Below are 22,930 nucleotides of genomic sequence, written 5' to 3'. Positions count from 1 at the left end.
CTATCCCTTCAACAAGTAGACTTCATTGATCAAATGATCAATGCAAATGTAGAAATCATGAATCTACAATTAGAGAATGAAAGATTATAGAATGACCTAAACATTGAAAGGAAAAAAAAATGAAAGGATGATGAAATCCCAAGTAGACATAAATTAGTTTAATGAGAAAAGTCATTTTAGGAAAAAAGGGAAAGAAGTAATTGGATACAAAGAAGGAGGTGAATCATCCAAGCAAGGAGATCAAAAGAATAAACCTACTTGCAATCACTATAGTAAGATAGGTCATGCATCAAAAAAATGTTGGAGTAATAGGAAAGAAAAATTCAATGGAAAATGCTACAATTGTAATCAGCATGGTCATAGGGCAAATGAATTCAAAGAAAAACCAAGATTTGAAGGCAAATGTCACAAATGTAAGAAGCATGGGCACAAGTCATCAGAATGAAAAACTAAGATATTTAATCCAATAGAACATATTGTAAAAGCTATATTTGATTGAAACTATAACACTTGGTGCATATGTCATTACTATGGAGAATTTGGACACATTGGAATGCATTTTGTAAAGCATCACATGAGGAAAAGAGATACTACCAAAAGATGCTCAATTTGTACAGAACTTGGTCACCTTCCCAAGAATTGTATGAATATTGGAAGAATTGAAGATGACAGGAAGGATACTAAAAATAGGAAGTAGATGAGACAGCAATGGGTTCCAAAATTTACTAAAAATACAAGTCCGAGCAATGATGATCAAGTCACTCAAGAATTGGGTGACTCCACCATTTCCACTTGATTTCTCAAAGGAGAACTAGAACTAGGATACTAAAGAAGACAAATAATATTAGTTCTAGTTGATAGGAAAAAATATCCATATTAGCATTCAAGATGCAAATGGATCACTGAGTAAGAGGTACCAATTACTACCGAGTTACCTTCCTTACTAAGGAAGGTTAGGTTACAAACTCTACCAAGTGAGGTTGGGAGTAACTAAATTTTATGTGGTTTCCAAGCCATGGAAGACCCTACCAAGTATTCAATACAAGTGAAGTGGATGATAGTCTATCAATTTGATCTAACATTCATACCAAACATTTATGGCAAAATTTGATGAAAAGGGTAAAATTGAAGTCATTTCTCATAGTGAATTTTTGAGAGCTATTTCTGCAGAGTGATTTTTGAGCATTCAAGTGATTTGAGTGAAGTGTTAAAAGATTTTCAAACCCTATTGAGAAAATATGGAAGCTACCAACAACAAGGTGAAAAGAGGTTCAGACATGTTGGTTTGAGGTGTGGAATGCAAGGCACTAGATTTCAAGCTTACTCCTACTATTATGGAAACTCTAGATCTAAGCAGAGTGCAATCTCAAATTCCAAAAAGGATACTCTTAATCAGTGACATCCATTCTCAATTCAAATGTATAATTTAGGATATTGGTATACTATAGATGGATGAATGTTCGAAGGAATTATGTTGTTATGGCATGTTGAAACCTGAACATCAACATTTGGAAGCTAAATATGTGCCATGATAATTTTAAATTAAGTGGATAAAATACATCCTTAGTCATGTGCATAATGATCAATTATGGTTGGAGCAACTAATTTTGATCATAGAGAAGATGATACATAGGATCATTGGTTTCCCCATGTTAACAAAAGCCAAAACAACCAAGATCCTAAGTCGGGTTGAACTAGAGAAGAAAACCCTAGCTGAGTGGGATGGAAGGGAAAAAAAAAAAAGTAGTGTGACAAACATGGAACTGAAGTTCAACATTCACATCATCACACACAAAATCTACAGTTCAAGTAGATTGAGTAGTATGCCATGTAAAGTCGTGGACTTGGCTTACAAGGTAGTCAAGAATAACCTATCTCTTGACCTTGTTGAGTTACTATTGAACCAATTCAACACAAACATGGAGAGCAAGAAAAATCCATGTAAGTTCGGTTCACTCTTGACATGTTTATTTTTTTATGTTTAAAAATTCTTCCCATCAAAGGTATTATTTTTTAGAGAAAAGATGTACCAATCCTTTATTAGATAAATGAGTAAATTGCTGAAATGGGAGAGAATTATACAGGTATCACGAACAATTATTTTGATGCATTTAAGAAGAAAATGAATAATAGATTTTGAATCCCCAAAAAATTAGTTGAGGATTATAAATATTATATTTATTTTATAGTAGATAGTGACAAAGTATATATTCAAGCAATTAGGCCAAGAATTGCATGGGTAAAACCTCTAGGATATGAGGTGAATATTGATGAAACAAAAGACATAATTGAGGCATTAATAAATGAGCTAGTTGATCCCAAGGTTTCTTACTTTGGCATTTTTGATGAGGAAAAGGCTAGAATTGAACTAGAGATCAAGCTTCCTCATGAAATTAACAAGGACAAGAAGAGGACTGCCAAACTGAAAACTAGTTCCACTCTTCTATTAACTAAAGAAAAATGTGAGGATGAAGAAGCAGAGGATAAAGAAAAGTCATAAGAAGAGGAGCCACTTAAAAAAAGGATAAGGTAATCATTACCAAACCTACCAAGACATCTACTATTGTATTCACTAGGAGATCTTCCAAAATGAAATCAGATAAAGAAGGAGGAGACATAATTTTCAAGAGGTCTCCATGCACATTTGAGGAAAGAATGAAAGAATTAGAATTAGGTTCTGGAATCGCAAACTTTAAGGCATTGAAATATGAGACTAGGACTACTAATGAGCATAAGAAAATATAAGATATACTAATATCTAAGATGGATAAGTGGAAATACTCACATGATCAGCTTACTTAGTAGATTCCTAATGCTTTAATGGATAAGATTAAGCCATGATGGGAGCATGCAATACAAACTAAAACAGATATATGTGAGAAAACCCTAAGGAAACTCATGCCAAATGTGAATGACAAGGAAGTGAAAGAATCTTTAAAGAAAAATGAAGAAAAGTTAACTTTAAGATTTAACACCTATCTTATTTTGTTGAAATAAATTGAGCATGTTGTGAAGAATGCTACAAATACATGGCGGAATGTCTATCTTCTTCATAAATTGAGTAATTTTTTAGTAAGTGTAAGTGATAAGGATGATGATCATGATCATGAGGAGAAAGATGATGATGAGGTAACTCATTTTGATAATGTAGATGATGGAGAAGAATAGGAGTAGGAGGCTACCAAGGAAGATGTGCAAGATGTTGAGGAGACCAACCCAATGAAGATTGCTACAATGGTCATAGCCTCCCTTCCCATTCTCCAAATAAAAAATTGATAATATAAAGCACAAAGGAAACCTCAGTATGATTAATTGCTACTAGCACTAAAAGCACAAGCGCTCAATCAATCTCTGCACCAATCCAACTCAGTACTTCATTGATAGTAGTGACTAGCACTTCATCTACCAAGCTGCAAACTCTTCCCTCTACATCAATTTTGGCTACATCAGGTATTTCTACTAGTATTTCAATGAGTGTAGTATCCATTTTTGTAGCAAGTCCTACCATTTCCACAATTATTTCAATTCCTAGTACACAAACAATAAGTGCAAGGATAGTTGAGACCAAGCCTCAACCAAGCACAATTTTTTTGGGTATAGGCAAAGAAAAGGAGGATGATATAGATCTTGATGAGGATATTGCCATTCCTAAATGGGACATCTCAAATCTAAATCCTTATCAGATAAATTTTTTTGGTGAACTAATTCAAAAGAAAGCCAAGAAGAAAAGGCTAAGAGAGGAAAGAAAAAAAGAGTTCAAAATCATTGAGGATGCTAAGAACATTCTATTAGAGGCTCTAGGCATAGATGTTGATACTTCTCAACCAATTTTGTATTAGTTGGAAGAGGCCGTCCAGAAATATAATGAAGATTTGGATGGACAAGATAAATTATTGCAAAAAGTCAAGAAAATTTTTGAGAATAAAGTTTTAGAACTTATTGCTCAACAAATTGTCATTCATCAAGTAGAGTTATCTACTATTTTAGGCTCTCTAGAAACCTCTTGTGTTAATGTATCTTTTCTTTTTGGTAAGTTATGTGATACATCAATTTTCAAAAAATAAATAAGAGATAAATTATTAAAAATTGATGAAGATTTGAAGGCAAGTGCACAAAAATTGTAGCTTGACCTGAGTTCTAGCTCTACTCACTTCAATAAGATCAAACTTTTGACAGATATGCAGGCAGAACTGCTCAAAGAATAAGAAAGAATGAGATCTACATTAATAGATATTTAGAATATGATTCTCCCTAACATGGATGCACTATAGAAGCACATTTCACATTAAAAAATGCTCATCCATGACAATAACTTCTCCATTGCAAACCACATGATTGAATTGTGAATAGAAGTGTAGATTGCATTGCACACATGCAAGGTCTTGCAAGATAATTGGGACAAGACTTTGGCATTCATCCTGAAGGTACATTAAGACTTCTTGTCACATTTTGGTATTACTATTTAAATATAGCATAAATATTTTTCATTAATGTTAAAAAGGGGGAAAAACTATAAGATGATATAAAGGGGGAGAAGATTGGATAAGATGTTAAAAGAGAAAGGGGGAGAAAATTGAAAGAAAATTGCACATTGTAGAGAAAATGTATATTGTATGTATAGTATACTATCAATTATATATGGGGGAGAATTGACATGTACAGAAATGTATCCTTTACAAAACCAATTTTGAAAAATCTCAAAAATAGTATACTCTACTGAGTTGGAGACATAAGGTGATGGATAAAGATATTTTTCCTGATAAGTGTTTTTGTGACTAATGCCAAAGGGGGATATTTTTGACATTCCAGTCATGTTTTTTATTAGTGACATACACTTATTTAGATTGTAAGTTCATACCAAGCATATTTTATAGTTAACAATGTTAACCAAGCATTTTAGTTGCTACCAAGTTCTACAGTTTCTACCAAGTCCTTTGGATAGATTTTAGTTTATGCCAAGTAGTTATTGCTATGGCGATGATCAGCAATATAAACCAAGCATCTCAGTATTCACCAAGTTTACTAGTGCAAACTGAGTTGTGCAGTGATTACCAAGTTTTTACTTGATGTGACGTGAGTCTAGTGTTAACCAAGCTACTCAATGTTAACCAAGTGACTTAGTTTATATTGAGCTCAAAGTGATAGCATTGACCAAGCTATGCAGTATGAATCAAGTGATTCAATTTATATGCCAAGTTTCATAGTATTTATTGAGTCAACAGTGCAAACCGAGTTCAAGATTACTTGGAAGTGATTAGTATGGATTGAGCTTCTACGACTACCAAGTGCATGATGATGCCAAGCATTGATAGTGGATGTTGAGTCTCAGAATCTCACTGAGTCAATCTTTAGAACCCGAGTTTCTACACTTTGGTTGACTCTGTAATATTTATGTAAACTTGTATTGTGGTTGACTTTGTAATTGTGTAATTAGATTGGTATATATGTAATTTATTGTATCACATCTAAATCATTGAAGAGAAGTAATGTAATCATCAAAGAAGAGTACAAGAGCCACTTACAAAGGCTATAGTAGTATAAGGAGTAGCAAAGATTTATCTATCATAGCAAGGTGATTTGTACACTCAAAGCAATCTCATTCAACAAACCAAGTTGTAGATCAGAGATCAGCTATTGCTTCATTATAAAACATGGATTAGTCAAATCCTTTAACAAGGTAAACCTAATAGTCTTATGTAAAACTCTTTATCGAGTGCATAATTCCTTATATGTTTGTAAATCCTTTTGCAAGGTGGACCTAGCAATCCTTATTGCTCCTAACAGGGCAGATCATCAGAAGTGATCATTGTAAACCTTAATAGGACAAATTTATATTGAAGTTCTAAAGCTTGTGGGTATCATCCCCACCCTAGTTTTACTTTCTATTTGGAAGGTTTATGGATCACCAAATCTTGAGTGTCAAAATTGTCGTGTATGCTTTAATGTTTTCAGTTTCTCATGCATGTAATTAGATTAGAATATACATGAAAAATTAATAATAGAATAAGGATAAATTTTTATAAGTTACTAATTCACCCCTCCCCTCTCAGTAACTTAGCCTGTCATAATATTTCCAACAAAGAGTGGGCGGAAGACTCTTCATTAACTTTCATAATAGAATTATCAAACTTTATGGAATCATTCTTATTTAGGGTATGCTTGAATTTTTATTTAGCAATTCTATTAGACCTATGAGAACTAGGAATTTCAATGTGATCTCTAGAGTCAACTTTGAAAACCACTTTTTAACTTTCTTAGGTGACCTTGTCAATTTAGTACTAGTTTTTCCACTAAAACCAGGGGAATAAAGACTCGAATTTTCCCTTTTCCTACTAGTCTCACCTTGAGAGGGACTAGTGTCATGGGTAGAGCCTAGGGGATAGCTTCTTGCATAGTTTTGATAGGCACATTAATTTGGGGATACAAGGAATAATGGAAATTATACAACTTGAACATGAGACCCTGGTGGAAAATGAAATTTTCCTTGGCCTCACGAATAGCCTCAATATTACTGTCAATTGAGTAAAGAAAAAATAATAGAATGGAAATGAGGTCTTCATTGGACAAATGATTGAGGAAAGAAAGAATTTTTTTTAACTATTTGTGATAAATAAAAGTGGTAATTGATGGATTCCATTCTTCTCCTTATAAATGCCTGATATACATAATTAAAGGAGGAGAAAGGCTACTAAAATTATTTAAAATGTGCAACTAATGCTAAATCAAATGATCTTTCTATCCACAACAATAGGAAAAACTTTCAAATATATAGTTAGAATTTTGAATATCTCTGAGTAAATTTTTAATATTATCATAAAACTTAATTTATTTATTTTTTGTAAATTTAGATTAAAATAATCAATTTATCATAACTTTATATGAATTTGTAATGAAGTGTTTTTTGTTGAATTTTGATTTTGTTAAAAAATTATAGTGCTCTATCATTTTTATCCAAATAAATAAATAATTTACAATCTTCTTAATATTACAATATTTTATTTTATATTTATAATTATGTGTGCATATTGTTTTCTCTATTTACAATCTATAATCTAAAATTTATTAAACTTTACAATTTATAATATAAGATTTACTATAAATTATTGATTTCAATGAATTTGACTCTAAAAGCTACTTAATCTTGTGCTAATATTATATTTATTCTTTCTATTGATTATCCATAATGAAGAAGTCAACTCCTAGAATCTTATGACAATGTCACAATTATTCTTTTTATCTTTTGCTTTTAATTGCATTTTCAAATTTAAATAGATTTATTAATAAAAAAATATAATTTATTTTATAATTTAGAAAAATAAGATCTTGACACTTTTCAAATATGTAATAATATTAAAAATGAGCATCACTAATTTGTAAAAATAAGGTACTTGTGAATAAAAAATTCAACTCATAAGTAAATTTCAATTTTAAAAATTAATGTTTGGATAGTTCATTTGTTAATACCATCCACTATGAGAATAAATAAATTATTTATTTATTACCTATTTTTAACTTGCTTCAATTATCATAGACTTTTATTATAGAGTTGCAAAATAAATATATAACCTATAACCTTCTTAATATTACAATATTATATTTTATACATGTAATTCTTTTTGCAATGTTATTGTTTTCTCTATCTACAATTTATAATCTAAAATTTATTATAAACTATTAATGAATGAGTTTGACTCCAAAAACTACTTAAATCTTGTGACAATATCATAATTATTATTTCTATCTATTATCTTTAATGAAAAATTTAACTACTTGTTTGTATGGAAATATCATAATTATTCCTTCTCTCCAATATCCTTAATGAAAAATTTAAATTTAAATTTTGTTTTGTGCTTAAAAAAATCCAACTTATATGATTGAGAGAGTATAATGTTTTGCAAGTTAGTTTAAGAGTAGATTGCATGAGGTAGAGGAAATTCCATAGTTTGAGAAAAATCACTTCATTTATATTAAAAATAATTATCATTGACTTTTATAATATTTGATTTTGTACAATATGAAAAGTTATTCAAAATTTATTTCTACTATCGGCCTAACCATTGCACATTACTATAGTGCAAGTGCTAGTAACAATTATGCTTTGGCGAAAGTGATTATTTGCATTCATCTAAAGTTAGTGGATATTTTATGATTATTTTGCCGAAACATATCCCATTTGAGTATATAATATTATTTTTATGGCTAAAGTTTATATGATAGTTAGTCATATTATTGAACCATATTTTATCCAACTTGCTAGTTCTTGTTTGGTAAGTTTTTTGATTCAAGGTTAGGTGCTCAACTTTTCATATTAAGGTTTAGGGAGCTAAAAAATTTGAGGAGATAGCCACTCTATTACTGAGAGGTAAAAGTATTTGAACCTCATTCTTCTTATTGAGTGTAGAAAGTAGAGAGAAGTCTAAGGCTAAGAAGGTGCAAATATTCAATAGTGTTTCTTTTTTATTTATATGATATATTGACCCTTTGATGGTCTATTTATATCGTTATTATTGATGTATCAACAAGTTGGTTGATTGATGTATTTGTTATTATTCTCACATATATGAGAAATTTTTTATAAACTTGTTTTATGAAATATTATTAATAACAACTTATATGTTGTGTTATTTTTGGAATATTATGTTATGTGGCTATGTATACCTTACATTTTGGTATCAAAGCTCTAGGTTAAACACTAGGGCCTATGTTTATCAAATAACTAAAGGGATATTGCTTTGTTGATGTTGGACCTTTGATTAGTTATGCTAAATTAGGAACACCAATCATGATCTATCAAACAATGGACCTAACAATGGAACAAATGAGAGGCTGGGTCAGATTATTGAACTCTTGACTCAATAAGGAGCACTTTTGAATCAACAAGGGGCTTGCATGGATAATTGAAATGTCACCAATATAGCCTACCTCCTAAATTTCTATGTTGAACTTGCCTATATATTGAGCTATGTCTTTTGATTTATTGTTCATACATATTACATAATGATTTGGTTGTAGAAGTTTAAGTACATAACACAAAAAAATAAAATAAAAAATTGATCATTTTCATTCAAATTACACACAAGTACAAAAATAATATGCTTTTATTGAAATATGTTTCAGAGCTATTTTCTAAGGTACAAAATGTTCAAATTTTAGACAGTACTTGATAAAATACATTTAGAGACCACACGAGCAATGGCAACTCCTAATACACTATCTAAATAAACACATTGCATAAATAGAAAATTACTAAAGAGATAAGGGGAAAGTCCTCCATTGTCTGAATGGAAGGTTATTGATCCAAATTTTGATGAAGACTTGGGCCTAAATCTCCATCTTTGAGTAGACTTGCAAAATTTAAAGAGATGGGTCAGTTCATACGAATTGAGCAATGGAAACTATTACAAAAATCTCTACAATACTAAGTGTTCCTACAATATGTTCATTCAGATAAATACAATATTTAAAGGTGGAAAGGAAAGAGAGATATCTAAAAGAAAAGAAGGTTTTATGCTAATAAATTATTTCATGTGCGGATAAAGGCATGGATGTTTGAGGTTGTTGAAGGATGATGCTTAAGTTATGCACATGAAGCCTTTCAACTGAATCATGTAGAGAATAATATTTTGGGGAGATTGTTGAGGAGGCATACATAAGTTATAGGTATGGGACCTTCTAGTGAAACCAATGTAGTGGTTGAAGACCTAATAGGGAGGCTATTAGGGAGGCATGCACAAGCTATAAGCATGGTACCTTTTGGCTGAACTATTTCAATGTTTGAAGACTGAAGATAATAAGAAGATTGTCAAAGGGACATACACAAGTTTAGGCATGAAACCTTTCAATTGAGTCATGGAGCGGTTGAAGATAGATTTGGACATGAGGTTATGGAAGAGATGCAATTTCTACTAAAAATCCTTCTAGCCATATTATCTTGCAAATTTCAAGATAATTGGATCATTTTAACAATTTTAAAAAAGGTTCAAGGACTACAATTGCACATTCATGTTTTAAGTATGGTATTGGCTTTTAAAGTTATGATCAACATATTCAAAAGGGAAATCAATACACATAAGAAATTTAAATGCTACATTAATAGGTTTCAAATTTCAAACAAAAACATAAGGTTCGTAAGGGGGATATATAGTCTACAAGTGCATAATAAAAGATGAAAGATTTTGACTCAAAGTGGAAGATTGGTATGTAAAGGAAATAAAAAGATAAAGGTTTAAAGGATATAAGTATAAATCAATACAAGAGTTCTTTTGTATCAAAAAGTAGATTAACAATGAAGAAAATGTAGTCAACTATTTCAGCCTCCAATTATTGAAGTTTTCAAATTATTATGAGATATCATAGAGGGGTTACATTATATAGAATTTATAAAGATGATTAGGGATTAGATATAAAATGATAAGGGTGATCTGTATGAGCATATTAAAGATATATCCAATGTAAATTGAGTATAAAAGTGGTATTTCAAATCAAATCAAAGATAAAAAAAAAATCCTTTATTCTATGAAACTACTCACTTCATTTTACCAAGATGATATTGTTTCATATTTAAGAAAATTGTATTTATCCTACAAAAAAGGAATAGCTACTTTATGGCATAAAATGAATGAGAAGGAATAGCTATAGAAAAAATCTTCATGTAAAAGTTATAAATATATGATCAAATTAATGCATAATGTTACACAAAGTTGTTAGCATAAAGTTGTTAGGATAGCAATAAATAGAGAAGCCTTGAAAGATAACAACTACACTATTAACAAATTGATCAAAAGTTATAGTGGTAATCAAATAGTGATAAGAAAAAGACTTGGTGAATTAAACATTGACATGTAATTAACATAGATAGTCATTAGATAGTAGGCTAGAAGTGGTTCTTCCTAGAAATGAAAACAATGACCACTTCACTAAATGGGTATAAATAAAAATGTAATAGAATTCCATGGAAAGAAACATTAAGTAAACATATCTTTCATGAAAATATTTACAATTATCATCTTGCATGGTCTTTAATGAGGAAATGAAGAAGATTCTCAAAAAATTCCTTTTGTGTTTTGTCCAGAACAAGGTGAGTTGGGTCTCAACATGGGCATAATTATTAGGCAATCAAGTAGCATGAAGATATTAGTTTTTTTCGAAAGAATATTTTTCAAATTTATTACTATGGTTGAGATTAAAAGTATACAACCATAAATACAAGAAAATTAAAATGTGAACTGTAGATATCTAAAATAATTGCAATCCAATTATGATAATGCCAGGATATGTTATTTTCAATAGAAGATGAAAGTTGGGGATTATTGTTCAATTCTTATATAACAACAACCATGCTATAAGTTAATACAATATGACAATAATATATCAATGTCATTATGGTGAGAATTGACTAATTGCAAGTTTTAAAGAGGAGTATCATTCAGACAATACAAATAGAGATACATTGATTCCAATAACATTTTAAAACTTTATAGAAGAATCCTCATTGCATCTTCAGAGAGAAATATCAATACTATAAGATATCATGGCATCAACATATAAGATAAAAAAATTTGTAGCCCATATAAATGAAAATTGGTATTGTTATAACAATATGAGGATGGAGACAACTGTTACAAAGGTCATTTTTCTTATCAATAATAATGGTAGAAATCAAACACATAGAATAGAGAGCATGTGGAAGCATAGTGAAGAAAAATAAGCTAAAGGTTATATTTTTATTAAAAAGAAAAATCCTAATAATTGCTAGTTTTCAGGAGAACTGTGATTTAAAGTGCCAAATGGGAAGATAGTCATAAACCTTTTAATCTAGAGAACTTATTTATGTACATGGATGATCCATATATTATTAGGAAACATATTACATATAGAAACTCTATAAATTTTTTGAAAGGTAATAATACTACACAAACCCCTCTTGTTGCTTAAATAACTTTATAAATTTATGGAAAAAAGGCATCCATCAAAATGTGGAACCTACAAAGTAGTGGCTCCAACATTACAAATATGTAGATAAATATTGACTAGTTTTTATGGAGAATAACTATAATGCAAATATAGATTTCAGATTTTAACTTCTAATTTTGTAGTAAAACCCATGGTCCATGAAAAGAAAACATGTCCATATTATTATCAGCAAGATTTACAAAAAAGATGTGATATGCATAGAACAAAGATGTGTTATGCGTAGACAAAGATGCATTAATTTAAAAGTAAAACTTCATTCAACATACTTTTAGTATAGTGACTAAATCAATAACAAGTTACAAAGATTCAAAGAAAATTTTAATAAGAGGTCAATGTTACTAATTCTAATAAGAAAACTTCAAATTTTTCATTTAAAGCACATAGTGGTAGGTCCAATATCTTTATAACATAAGATTGTAATCATAGAAAAGAAAATTTATCGGCATATTACATAGCATAGAATGAAAAGCCTTGAGGAGTAAAAGATGAAATTTACTATCAAGAATCAAAACCCCAAAGATATAATGAAGAGGTTGAATGGATTCAAGAATATCCAACTCCAATTTAAGCATTTAAGCCATGGTTACAGAGTATTCAAAATATTAAATTTTATCAAATGTGCAAAGAAAAGAAATAAAGAAGATACTTGGAGAAATGCATAAATTGAAGGAAACCATTATCTTACCAAGGAGAACTTTCTTCATAAAAATTGTGTCCATTACAAACTCTCTCTACTCAAAATAAACACCTAAGATGCGAATCTTCAGCATAGATTTCATAGTTATGAAAGGATTGTTGCTTAGCAAAACTAGTTTTCAAATTATGAAACACTAAGAATGTCGATAAGAAGAAGAGATTCTAGAGAAGAAAAAAATGCAAATGAAATATATTCATAAGGGTTTGTCTATTTTTAATGGTCGAAGCCCTAATTTTTTCAAATCTAGTATATAAATATTTTCAGCTTGAATGTAAGGAGAATAGTTTTTTAAAAATTTCATTATTGCTTATATATGTCAAATTATTTTTTATTTATCATCTTATATATAATAATAATAATAATAATAATAATAATAATAATAATAATAATAAAATTTTATTTGATATTTTGTTATTCATAACTAAATTGAATTATCTAAATGCTTATTAAAAATTATATTTAATGAATATTAAGTATTTTAAATGAATAAATATACCAAATTGATTATTACATTAAAGCTATTGTAAAATCAATATATTTATGTGTTGAAGTTATAAAAATCTAAATATAAATGATTATAAAAATGCAAAATCAAATTCTTCTTTGCATATTAAAATTACTGTAAAATTAATATATTTGAATGCTAAAATTATGAGGCATTTAATGTTGGAAATATAAGAGGAGTAACTAAGAGTGCAGAGGTGAATTAGTTACCACTAAATAAATCCCAAATCCCTTAGATATCAGCACAAGACATAAACATTTTTGAAAATAATGATGCTTGACAAACACATAGGTTCTTAGTTAATACTGATAATATATTGTAACTCAGTAACCACTAAAATAATAACTATAACTCAAAAAATGCTTAATATGAAAATATTAAGACATTTTCTATGATTAACCTTATTTAACTTAGTTGCATACAGATGAAAGAAATAGCATGAACACAAATGACACCAAGATTTAATGTAGAAGCTCAATTTGGGAAAAACTACCAATTGTAACTAGTTACTAATTTTCACTCGTCTGAAGTGAGCCTTGTTAGGAGCCAACCTTGTTAAAGGTTATAAAACACACTATTATGTGTGACCTTGTTAGTAGATTTAATCACCCTGTCTGGAGTGGCCTTGTTAGAAGTCTTTAGACACTTCAATCTAGAAATGCCAGCTTGGTAGAGGATTTACAGATAGTTGTTAAGCCAAATCTGTTAAGAGATTTAGATCACTGCTACAATAGCTAGAGAGTAACAATGAGATGACTTGATTTATAATGCAGCTGAATTGCTAATTAAAAATCTCAACTTTGGCTTGAATACTTGATCCTTCTTGATCAAATGCATCTTTTTAGTTCCTCAAGTATATTCTTCTTATCCTTCTAATTTTCTTCCTCTTAGGGTATGTGCAGGATCATGGTGTGCCAAATTTGGCAATCTAAAAAATTTGTAGTTTTGAAATATCTCAAACCATTTCAAAATCTATTCCAACTTTTTCCCCACCCACCCTAATACTAAATGAAAACAATTAATATCTTTATAAGGTCTACTATATCTTTTGATACCAAACCTATATGGTCAACTTTAAAAACATCCTAAAAATGTGCTTTTGGCTTGTTTTAATGTAATTTTTACTTCAAACATGTAGCTAATGACTTTTTTTTACCAAAATTTGATGAAATGAAAAGGGTTTCTTAAGAATTTTCTAATCATTCCATAAATGTAAGGTTTGTCAAATTATGAGTTTAGTAAATAATTATTACTTATTTTCTAATGGAGTTACATCTAAAGTGCTACTAACACACTACTTGAAAAAAAACTATAACTTTCAAATGGTACAACATTTGTTACATCCAAAACATGCATCACATTCTAAGTTTCTTCTATTATAAGGAAAAACAATAAAAATTTGAATTTTGCAAAGTTTTGAATTAGTTAAGGTGGTTAGACACAAGAGTTTTTTAATTCTAAAAATACTAAAGTCAACAATTAATTATTTAGAATAAAAATACCCAAAAATATGTGTCACATCTAGGCATGAGTCTACTACTTATATATAGAATATTATTAAAAAATATTATCATTTGATTTTGATTAAGGTGGTCAGACATACATCTACTTCTTATTTTTGTTTTGAAATTTTTATAATATTGCATTAAAATTCAAAATTTTGACCAATCGATTTTTATTTTTTTGAGATAAGTCCTAGTAGTTTAGAAACTAGATTCAATTTTCTAGCTATTCTTTTCTCTCAACTTTTTGATATAAAGTTAATAACAAGTAGAAAATTGCATATAAAGTTGACATAACCCTGATTTTCTAATTTTTTATTGCCACTTAAGAGCATAGTTTGGTTGACCATAATCCTGCACATACCCCTTAGCATCTTCTATTCTTTCATACACTTGCACACACTCAATCCTCAACTTGAACTTATATTTATATCATCCAAAATACAACTTAGAATAAATAATATTCATCTCCTCAATCAGCTAGAACCAACAAATAAATCCATTGATCTCAATATGTCAAAACAAGAAAATCCTTCATTAGTTGACCTTGAAGGCGACTTAGAATAAATAATATGCATCTCCTTAGTTGGCTAGAACCAACAAACAAATCCATTGATCTCAATATGTTAAAACAAGAAAATCCTTCGTTAGCTAACCCTGCTTGGTAGACACTAACTCAAAAATGATTTTTCTATGTTAACCAAGTGAACTCAATTAACAATGCATCTTCACAAACTTTCTTTTGTAACTGAGTGAGCTCAGTTAACACTAGTTTCATCCAACATTTTCTTTGCTACCCAAGTTTGTTCAATTGACACTCAACTTCTACGAACTTCTCTTCAATGCCCAAGTGAACTTGGTAGTCACTACCTTCTGAACTTGGCAAACACTAGAATGCTCGATAGACACAAGAAACTATCTTCATTGCTTGAGTGAGCTTGGCATACATTGAATGGTAAAGATATGACATTTTGTGTAACATCAAAGACGATACACTATTAACCAATTTTTTTCAACATACATACCTTTCCAAGTTTCAACATCTCATCTTTATCAATTTCAATGTCCTCATGCTTGATAGACACAAGAAACTGTCTTCATTACCCAAGTGATCTCAACATACACTTACTAGTAAAGATATGACATTTTGTGTAACATCAAAGAAAATACACAATTAACCAATTGTTTTCAACATTTAAATATTATTAATTATTTTAAATACAAAGATTAAATTAGTTAACTAAGTGCAGTTGGCAGTTTCTTTCTAAAACTCAAAGTACCTTCCAGTTCAACCTTTAAGTTCTATTTTCAGCCTAGGAGGATAGTTTGACTAAACTACTTCTCATAGGGAGCTCTTTTAGTCATGGGGTAGTTTGATTTTCCCATGAACTTATTGAGCACTTAAGTGCTATTTTTGGCAAGCTATGAGGATGTTAGGGCCTAATTACACTTCCAACTCACTTTGCGGGCCTTTTAAGGCATATTTTACATATTTTTGAACAATTTGACATATGATATTTTGGCTTATTTTTCACATCTAATCTAGGGTTTTTTGCATTTTTTTGAGCAGATAGAGGCAAATTTTAGTTGGCTATCAGTTGGACAGGTACTTGAGGGAAGATTTGATTTGTAGTAGAGATTTTTTAGCATTGATTATATAGATTCAATGATTCCTTCTCATTGATTCTTGTACAACATTGTGGCTCTTTTGCTTTTATGTTGTGTTTTTCCTTTATTTAAGATATATTCTTTATTGCACGCTCAAATCTTGATATTTGCAATTATAGGTCTTTATTTGTGTCCTTATTCTTTTTATAGAAAATTGGTAAAGCCTAGGTTTTCCTTTCAAAGAAAAACATCCTAGGTCCTTGCATAAAAACACTTTTTTAATTGCATGCTTTTCTGGGTATTGTTAATCATTTTTATTTTGGGTAATTAATTTTGATTTAATTGAAGATGCATAGAAATCATAGTGTATCACCTCATTTAGGTTTACTATTCATTATCATTGTTCACTTTTTCATCCCTTTTCCCACATAAGTCTAGTTTTAGGTGATACTAAAAAAGGAACCGACCTTTAAATCTCAGAGATTCACTCTCATCATAGGATTATCCATAGCCTAAGAGTGTTCCCATGTTCCAATAGGATAGCTAGATTTTACATCTCACTATAAGCACAATCTTGATTGACAACAATTTTTACCACATGTGGTGGGACTCAAACTACTATACAACTCTGAGTTACCAGATTTCACTATTGTTTTTGATGTGAACAATATTATTCCAGCCTTTTTGAAGGTATTTTATCAGAACCTAATGACTCTATTTTGAAGGTTTATTGTAGATACAATTACAAATTTATTTATTATTTTAATAAGAAGGACTCAAACAAGATCAAACGTAAAAGGATTTATATATCAAGAATTGTAGCCGAGTAGAAGAGGAAACCAATCAGCAAGAGGAGGAAGAACACCATAGGCCAATTCAAGAGGGAGGTCTTCTTTATTATTTAAAAATAATTTCTCACCATTTGAAAATCCTATATTTGAGGATCAGGCTACAAATTGTAAGGAACCTGAGGTAATTATTGAAGATATTAATTTTTTTGAAGATTTGATCATTCTTGATAATTTTGAATCTGAATTACCCATTTTTTAGGAGTCACCAAGGGATCAATTTTCTTCTATAGCATCCACAAGTTATTGTTCAAGGTTTGAAAACATATCAACAAAAGGTAAATTATCCTAACCAATCTTTATTACCATTTTTAGTTTATCAACAAGTACCACTACTTATCCAAATGGCTCAAAATCTACCACTTGTAGCTTTTAATGCTGGTAACCCTTTACAAATTGCTGCTCATCATGATATTCTAGTAGTAGAATTAAAGAGTTAAACATATTTTACTAGTAAAAATCATGTTTCAATAGTTGAACATATTAGGGATGTAGCTACTCTTTGTGGATTACATCAAGTTCAGCATGAGGATGTAGCCTTAAAGTTGTTGGCAACTTCTCTCAAAGGTAAATGATTAATTTGGTTTCAAAGTTTAGTAATAAATTCAATTGCCACATGGGATGCATTGGGAACCCTTTTGATCGGTAATTTTGAGGAAAAATATGTCAATCTTTCATTCATTGAGTAGCTAACTACTATTAAAAGACATCATAATGATCATATTTATTATTTTAATTTTTGTTTTTAGTAAATTTGGGATAGAATTCCAATGTCTGTTAAACCTTCTAATGATGATGCATTCTTATTTTATTTGAAGATTTTTAACAGTGATATTTTAGTTATGATACAATCCATGGGAGGACATACGTTGCTTGATGCATTTGAGATTACTGTTAGAGTTAAAAACAACTCAATACTAGATGATAAGTTACCTCATAGACCTTCAATGCCTATTTTTCTAGAAATATAGCAAGTTGTGTTGGCTATAATACCACCATTAGCCATTATTCCAACTTGTCCAACATTACTAGTATTTAATATGCAAGTAGAAATAGAGAAATGCATTGCTACAACTCCTATTAGAGAGCTAAAAGAACATAATTTGGAATTGAAGGAGAAAAGTGATAGTATGATGAGAACTTTTCGAAGCTATGTAGATGAAATAACAAACTTGAAGAGGCAAAAAGGTCAATACAATAGGCCTCCTCAAGTTTTTTATAAGAAAAATAATCAATCAAATAAAGCTTCAGGTTCAAACCAATCAAGACAAGCTCAACTACAAGAAATAAACTATGGTCCAAGAGTTGGTCAACCTTATAATTATGAAAATCCTAGTACTTCTAAAGAGTTGGTAGTTATTCCTAAAAAAAACTATGCACAAGATGAGGAGTGGTGCAATACTTGTAATGTAGGTCACTTTTGGCTTGATTGTCCTCATGTGCTTAAAGCAAGAAAGAAAGATTTTCTCTATTTTGCCAAGGAGAAGTTCACCATGATCAAATGTAGAAACAAGGTAACCCTAGTGCTACTTTAATAAATTTTAATGAAGATGAGGTTGTTATAGCTTCAAATTTTGATCCAAACCAAGTTTGGAGACCTATACCAACAAGCACAAGGTCAAGAGTCCAGGCTACAAATGATCAACAATGAAATTAAAAGGTACAACAACCTACTATTAGGCCACAACATCAAGTTGATAAGGGAAAAAAAAATTGTTGATAATACTAATACTCAACTAGGACCCTCAAATGTGCAAAAGATACAATATGTGCCAAAAGGCAGACAAGGACAATAAGTGCAAGCTTAAAAAATAAAATTACAACCATTGCAACAGCAGAAGGAGCCTATTGTACCTAAACATTAGTCCAAAGTTAGTATACATGATTTCAATATTATTGAGCATTTGAAGAAGACTTGTGTTCCTCTTTCTATGTGGGATGTTTTAGCACTCCTAAGTCAAAAAGGTATGTTATAGGAATCATTACAATCACTTACCCTATGTAATGATGCTTTAGCATAACAAACTCTTAAAGTCCTAATGGTTACAAATGCTAATAAAATCCAACAACTATCCAAGCTATTTGAACCACCACCCTTTTATGTTAGTGTTATAATAGGAAAGTACCTTTTTCATAATTGTATGATAGATCCAAGTGATACTAGCTTAGTTATGACAATGTAAATTATAGACCATCTAGGCCTAAAGTACGAGCCACTTGAGAAAGGAGTAATTCAACTAGATGAGACAACTACTAAGAGTATTGGAGTTATACGAAAAATAGATGTGACCTTGCATTCTTTTCCTAGCTATGGATGTTTACATTATTGACTTGGCTCCCTATATTTCTATATGCCTATCACATGATTTCACTGCCAAAATAGGAGATTATTTATTTGTAGATTGGTTTCATATGCTTTTTTGCACTAGGTATGACAACTAAGGTCACTATTCCATCCAAGACTATTGCAAAGGATTTCATTGAACATCATATTGTCAATAATGAGAATGAAAAAATAACTATTTTATTTGATCAAGAGGAAATTATTGATGTCCATGAGATCAAAACTAAGATAGACAATGTTCAAAATATATTATTATATGTATGGGCTACTAAAAATGCCAAGGTTACATAGGAACAGGTTGAGGAGCCAAGTTTGGGAAATTATGTCATTCATGAAACTATGGATTTCTTGCCAAATGTCATGGTGCAAATTTAAGTTTTATACAATAATACAATACTGTTTGGAAAATGTTCTTTGACAGTTCAGGCAACAAAATATGTGTAGGAGGAGGTTGCATGCTTATTTTTCTAGAAAATGATAGGTATTACACATCATTTAGATTTACTTTTAGTTGTACCAATAATGTCGTTGAATATGAAGCACTTGTGCATGTATTAAAATGGGCCATAAAGTGAGGTATCAATTATTTGCAAGTTTTTGGTGATTATAAATTTATTGTTAATCAAGTTAGAGAAATGTAGACAACTAAAAATGATCTTTTGAAAATTTATAAGCATGTTGTGTGGGATTTAATTGAAGGACTAGAAGCTTTTAATTTATAATTTGTGCCTAGAAATTAGAATAAACATGCTGAAAAACTTGTTGCAATTGGTGTACAACATGACATTCCAACTCAAATCAACAAAGATAAAGGGAAAAATCATGTAAAAGTTATTGTAAGCCTATTGTACTAAATAATGCTGAAAGTTGGCAAGTTTTCAAATCTGATTAGTATATTGTGAATTTTTTAAGAGAAGAAGTTGAATCAGCTTAGCCAAACCAATAGAAATTACAAAATTAGTATGATGATCAGATCATTCAATTAGGATAAAAAAAGCTACCCAAAGGTTTGGTTACATTTGAATCTATTTCAAATATTGATGATCAACTTGAAAAAGATAAATCTAGGATAAAAAAAGCTACCCAAAGGTTTGGTTACATTTGAATCTATTTCAAATATTGATGATCAACTTGAAAAAGATAAATCTAGTTTGTTGATCAAAGATGAACATTATGAGGACATTTAAGTTGATAAAGATAAGATGTTGACAGTTGGAAAGGTATGTATGTTTAAAATAATTCGTTAATTGTGTATTGTCTTTGATGTTACACAAAATTTCATATCTTTACCAATTAGTATATGTTGAGCTCACTTGGGTGATGAAGATAGTTTCATGTGTCTACCAAGCATTCTAGTGTTTTCCAAGTTTAGAAGACAATGTCTACTAAGTTCACTTAGGTGTCAAAGAGAAGTTTGCAAAAGTTGAGTTTTAACCAAGCTCACTTGGGTAACAAAGGAAAGTTGGATGGAACCAGTGTTAACTAAGCTCACTCGATTACCAAAGTAACTTTGTGAAGATGTAGTGTTAATCAAGTTCACTTGGTTAACATAGGGATAGCATTTTTGAGTTAGTGTCTACCAAGCATGGTTGATTAAAAAAGGATTTTCTTGTTTTGGAATATTGAGTTCAATAATTTTTTTTGTTGGTTCTAGCCAACTAAGGAGATGAATACTAACTATTCTTACTTATATTCAAGCCACCTTGATAATGCATAATGTATAAATATAAGGTCAAGTTGAGGATTGAAACTGTGAAAGTGCATAGAAGAATAGAAGATGCTGAGAGGAAGTGAATTAGAAGGATAAGAAGAATATCCTTGAGGAGCTACAAAGATACATTTTATTAGGGAGGATCAAGTATTCAAGCTAGAATTGAGATCTGTAATCAGGAATTCAATTGTGTCAAAAATTTGGTTGTCTCATTATCACTCTTTAACCATTATAGAAGTGATCTAAATCTCTTAATAGCATTGGCTTAACAACTATTTGTAAATCCTCTAACAAGGTGGCATTTTTAGATTGAAGTGTCTAAAGACCTCTAACAAGGCCACTCCTAATAGGGTGAATAAATCCTCTACTAGGGTCACACCTAATAGTGTGTTTTGTAACCTTTAATAGATTTGTCTCCTGATAGGGTTCACTTCAAAAGAGTGAAAATCAGTAATTAGTTGCAATTGATGGCTTTTCCCAAATTGGGATTCCATGTTAAATTTTGGTGTCACTTGTGATCATGTTATTTCTTTCATGTGTATGCAACTAAGTTAATTAAGGTTAATCATAGAAAATATCTTAAGCTTTTCATGTTAAGAATTTGTAAAGTTATAGTTGTTATTTCAATGGTTATTGAGTTACACCATATTATTAGTATTAATCAAGTGCCTGTGTGTTTGTTGAGCAACAATATTTTTCAGTAGTGTTTATGTTTTGTGCTGACATCTAAGTGATATAAGATTTATTTTAGTAGTAACTAATTCACCCCTCCCCTCTTAATTTCTTCTCTTATATTTCCAATAATTGGTATTAGAGCATTTGGTCCTTGCAGGGAAGGTTTCAAGGACCTAAGCTAAAGATCAGGAAAGGAGATCCCTAAGTTAAACATAGATAATTTTAGGAACTCAAGAGATTGCATTTGGAAACCATTAGAGATTTAGGTCTAAAGTACCTAGACACCAAATATGTGACACCTTTTGGAACTATGACTATTGAAGAAATTGTAGAGAAGAAGAGTCATAACATTATGATGATTGATATTCCTTCATCTCTCAACTATGCCAAATTTGATGAAGTCAAAGACTGTGGAACTACTTATGAGATGTGGATCAAGCTAAAAGACATATATGGAGGAGAAGATAATGTAAGAAGAGCTAAAGTTGAAAGTCTTAGAGGATAATTAAATCAAATAAAGATGAGAGAAGATGAGAACATTGCAAATTACAGTGATAAAATCAAAGCTAATATTTGTGCACTCAAAGCTTCAAGAGGAAAGATTGAAGATGAGACAGTGGTAAGTAAGTTTCATAGAAAACTTATTCCTATATATGCAATCAGAGCATTATCAATTCAAGAAATGAGATGCAATCAAAAGAATGATATAACATTAAATGTAGTAGTTTAAAGATTGACATCATTTTGAGCTAGATAACTATGATAATTATGTTCCTAGTTCTAGCAATCTTGAGTTTGCATTTGAAGCCAAGTTGTCACTCAAGAAGAAAGCTAAAAGGTCAAAAGGAAAAAAAATCTAAAAATGAAGAAGAAGATAGTTCTGATAGTGATCTTGAAACCATTGAAGCATTACATGCAAGAAGTTATCCCAAAGGCAAAGGAAAATATAAAGGTAAAATTCCTTTAATCTATTTTTCTTGTGAAGAGGTTGGTCATATTCATGCAAGGTGTCCAAATAGAGAAGACAAAGATGCAAAGAAGAACAACAAGTGCAAAGGAAAGAAGGA

This window comes from Cupressus sempervirens, chromosome 11, assembly GCF_028749045.1.
Source record: "Cupressus sempervirens isolate cs-2001-9-10 chromosome 11, ASM2874904v1, whole genome shotgun sequence".
In the NCBI taxonomy this organism is placed as follows: Eukaryota; Viridiplantae; Streptophyta; class Pinopsida; order Cupressales; family Cupressaceae; genus Cupressus; species Cupressus sempervirens.
The sequence above is the reverse complement of the archived record's forward strand: the minus strand, read 5'-3'. Positions refer to the sequence as shown.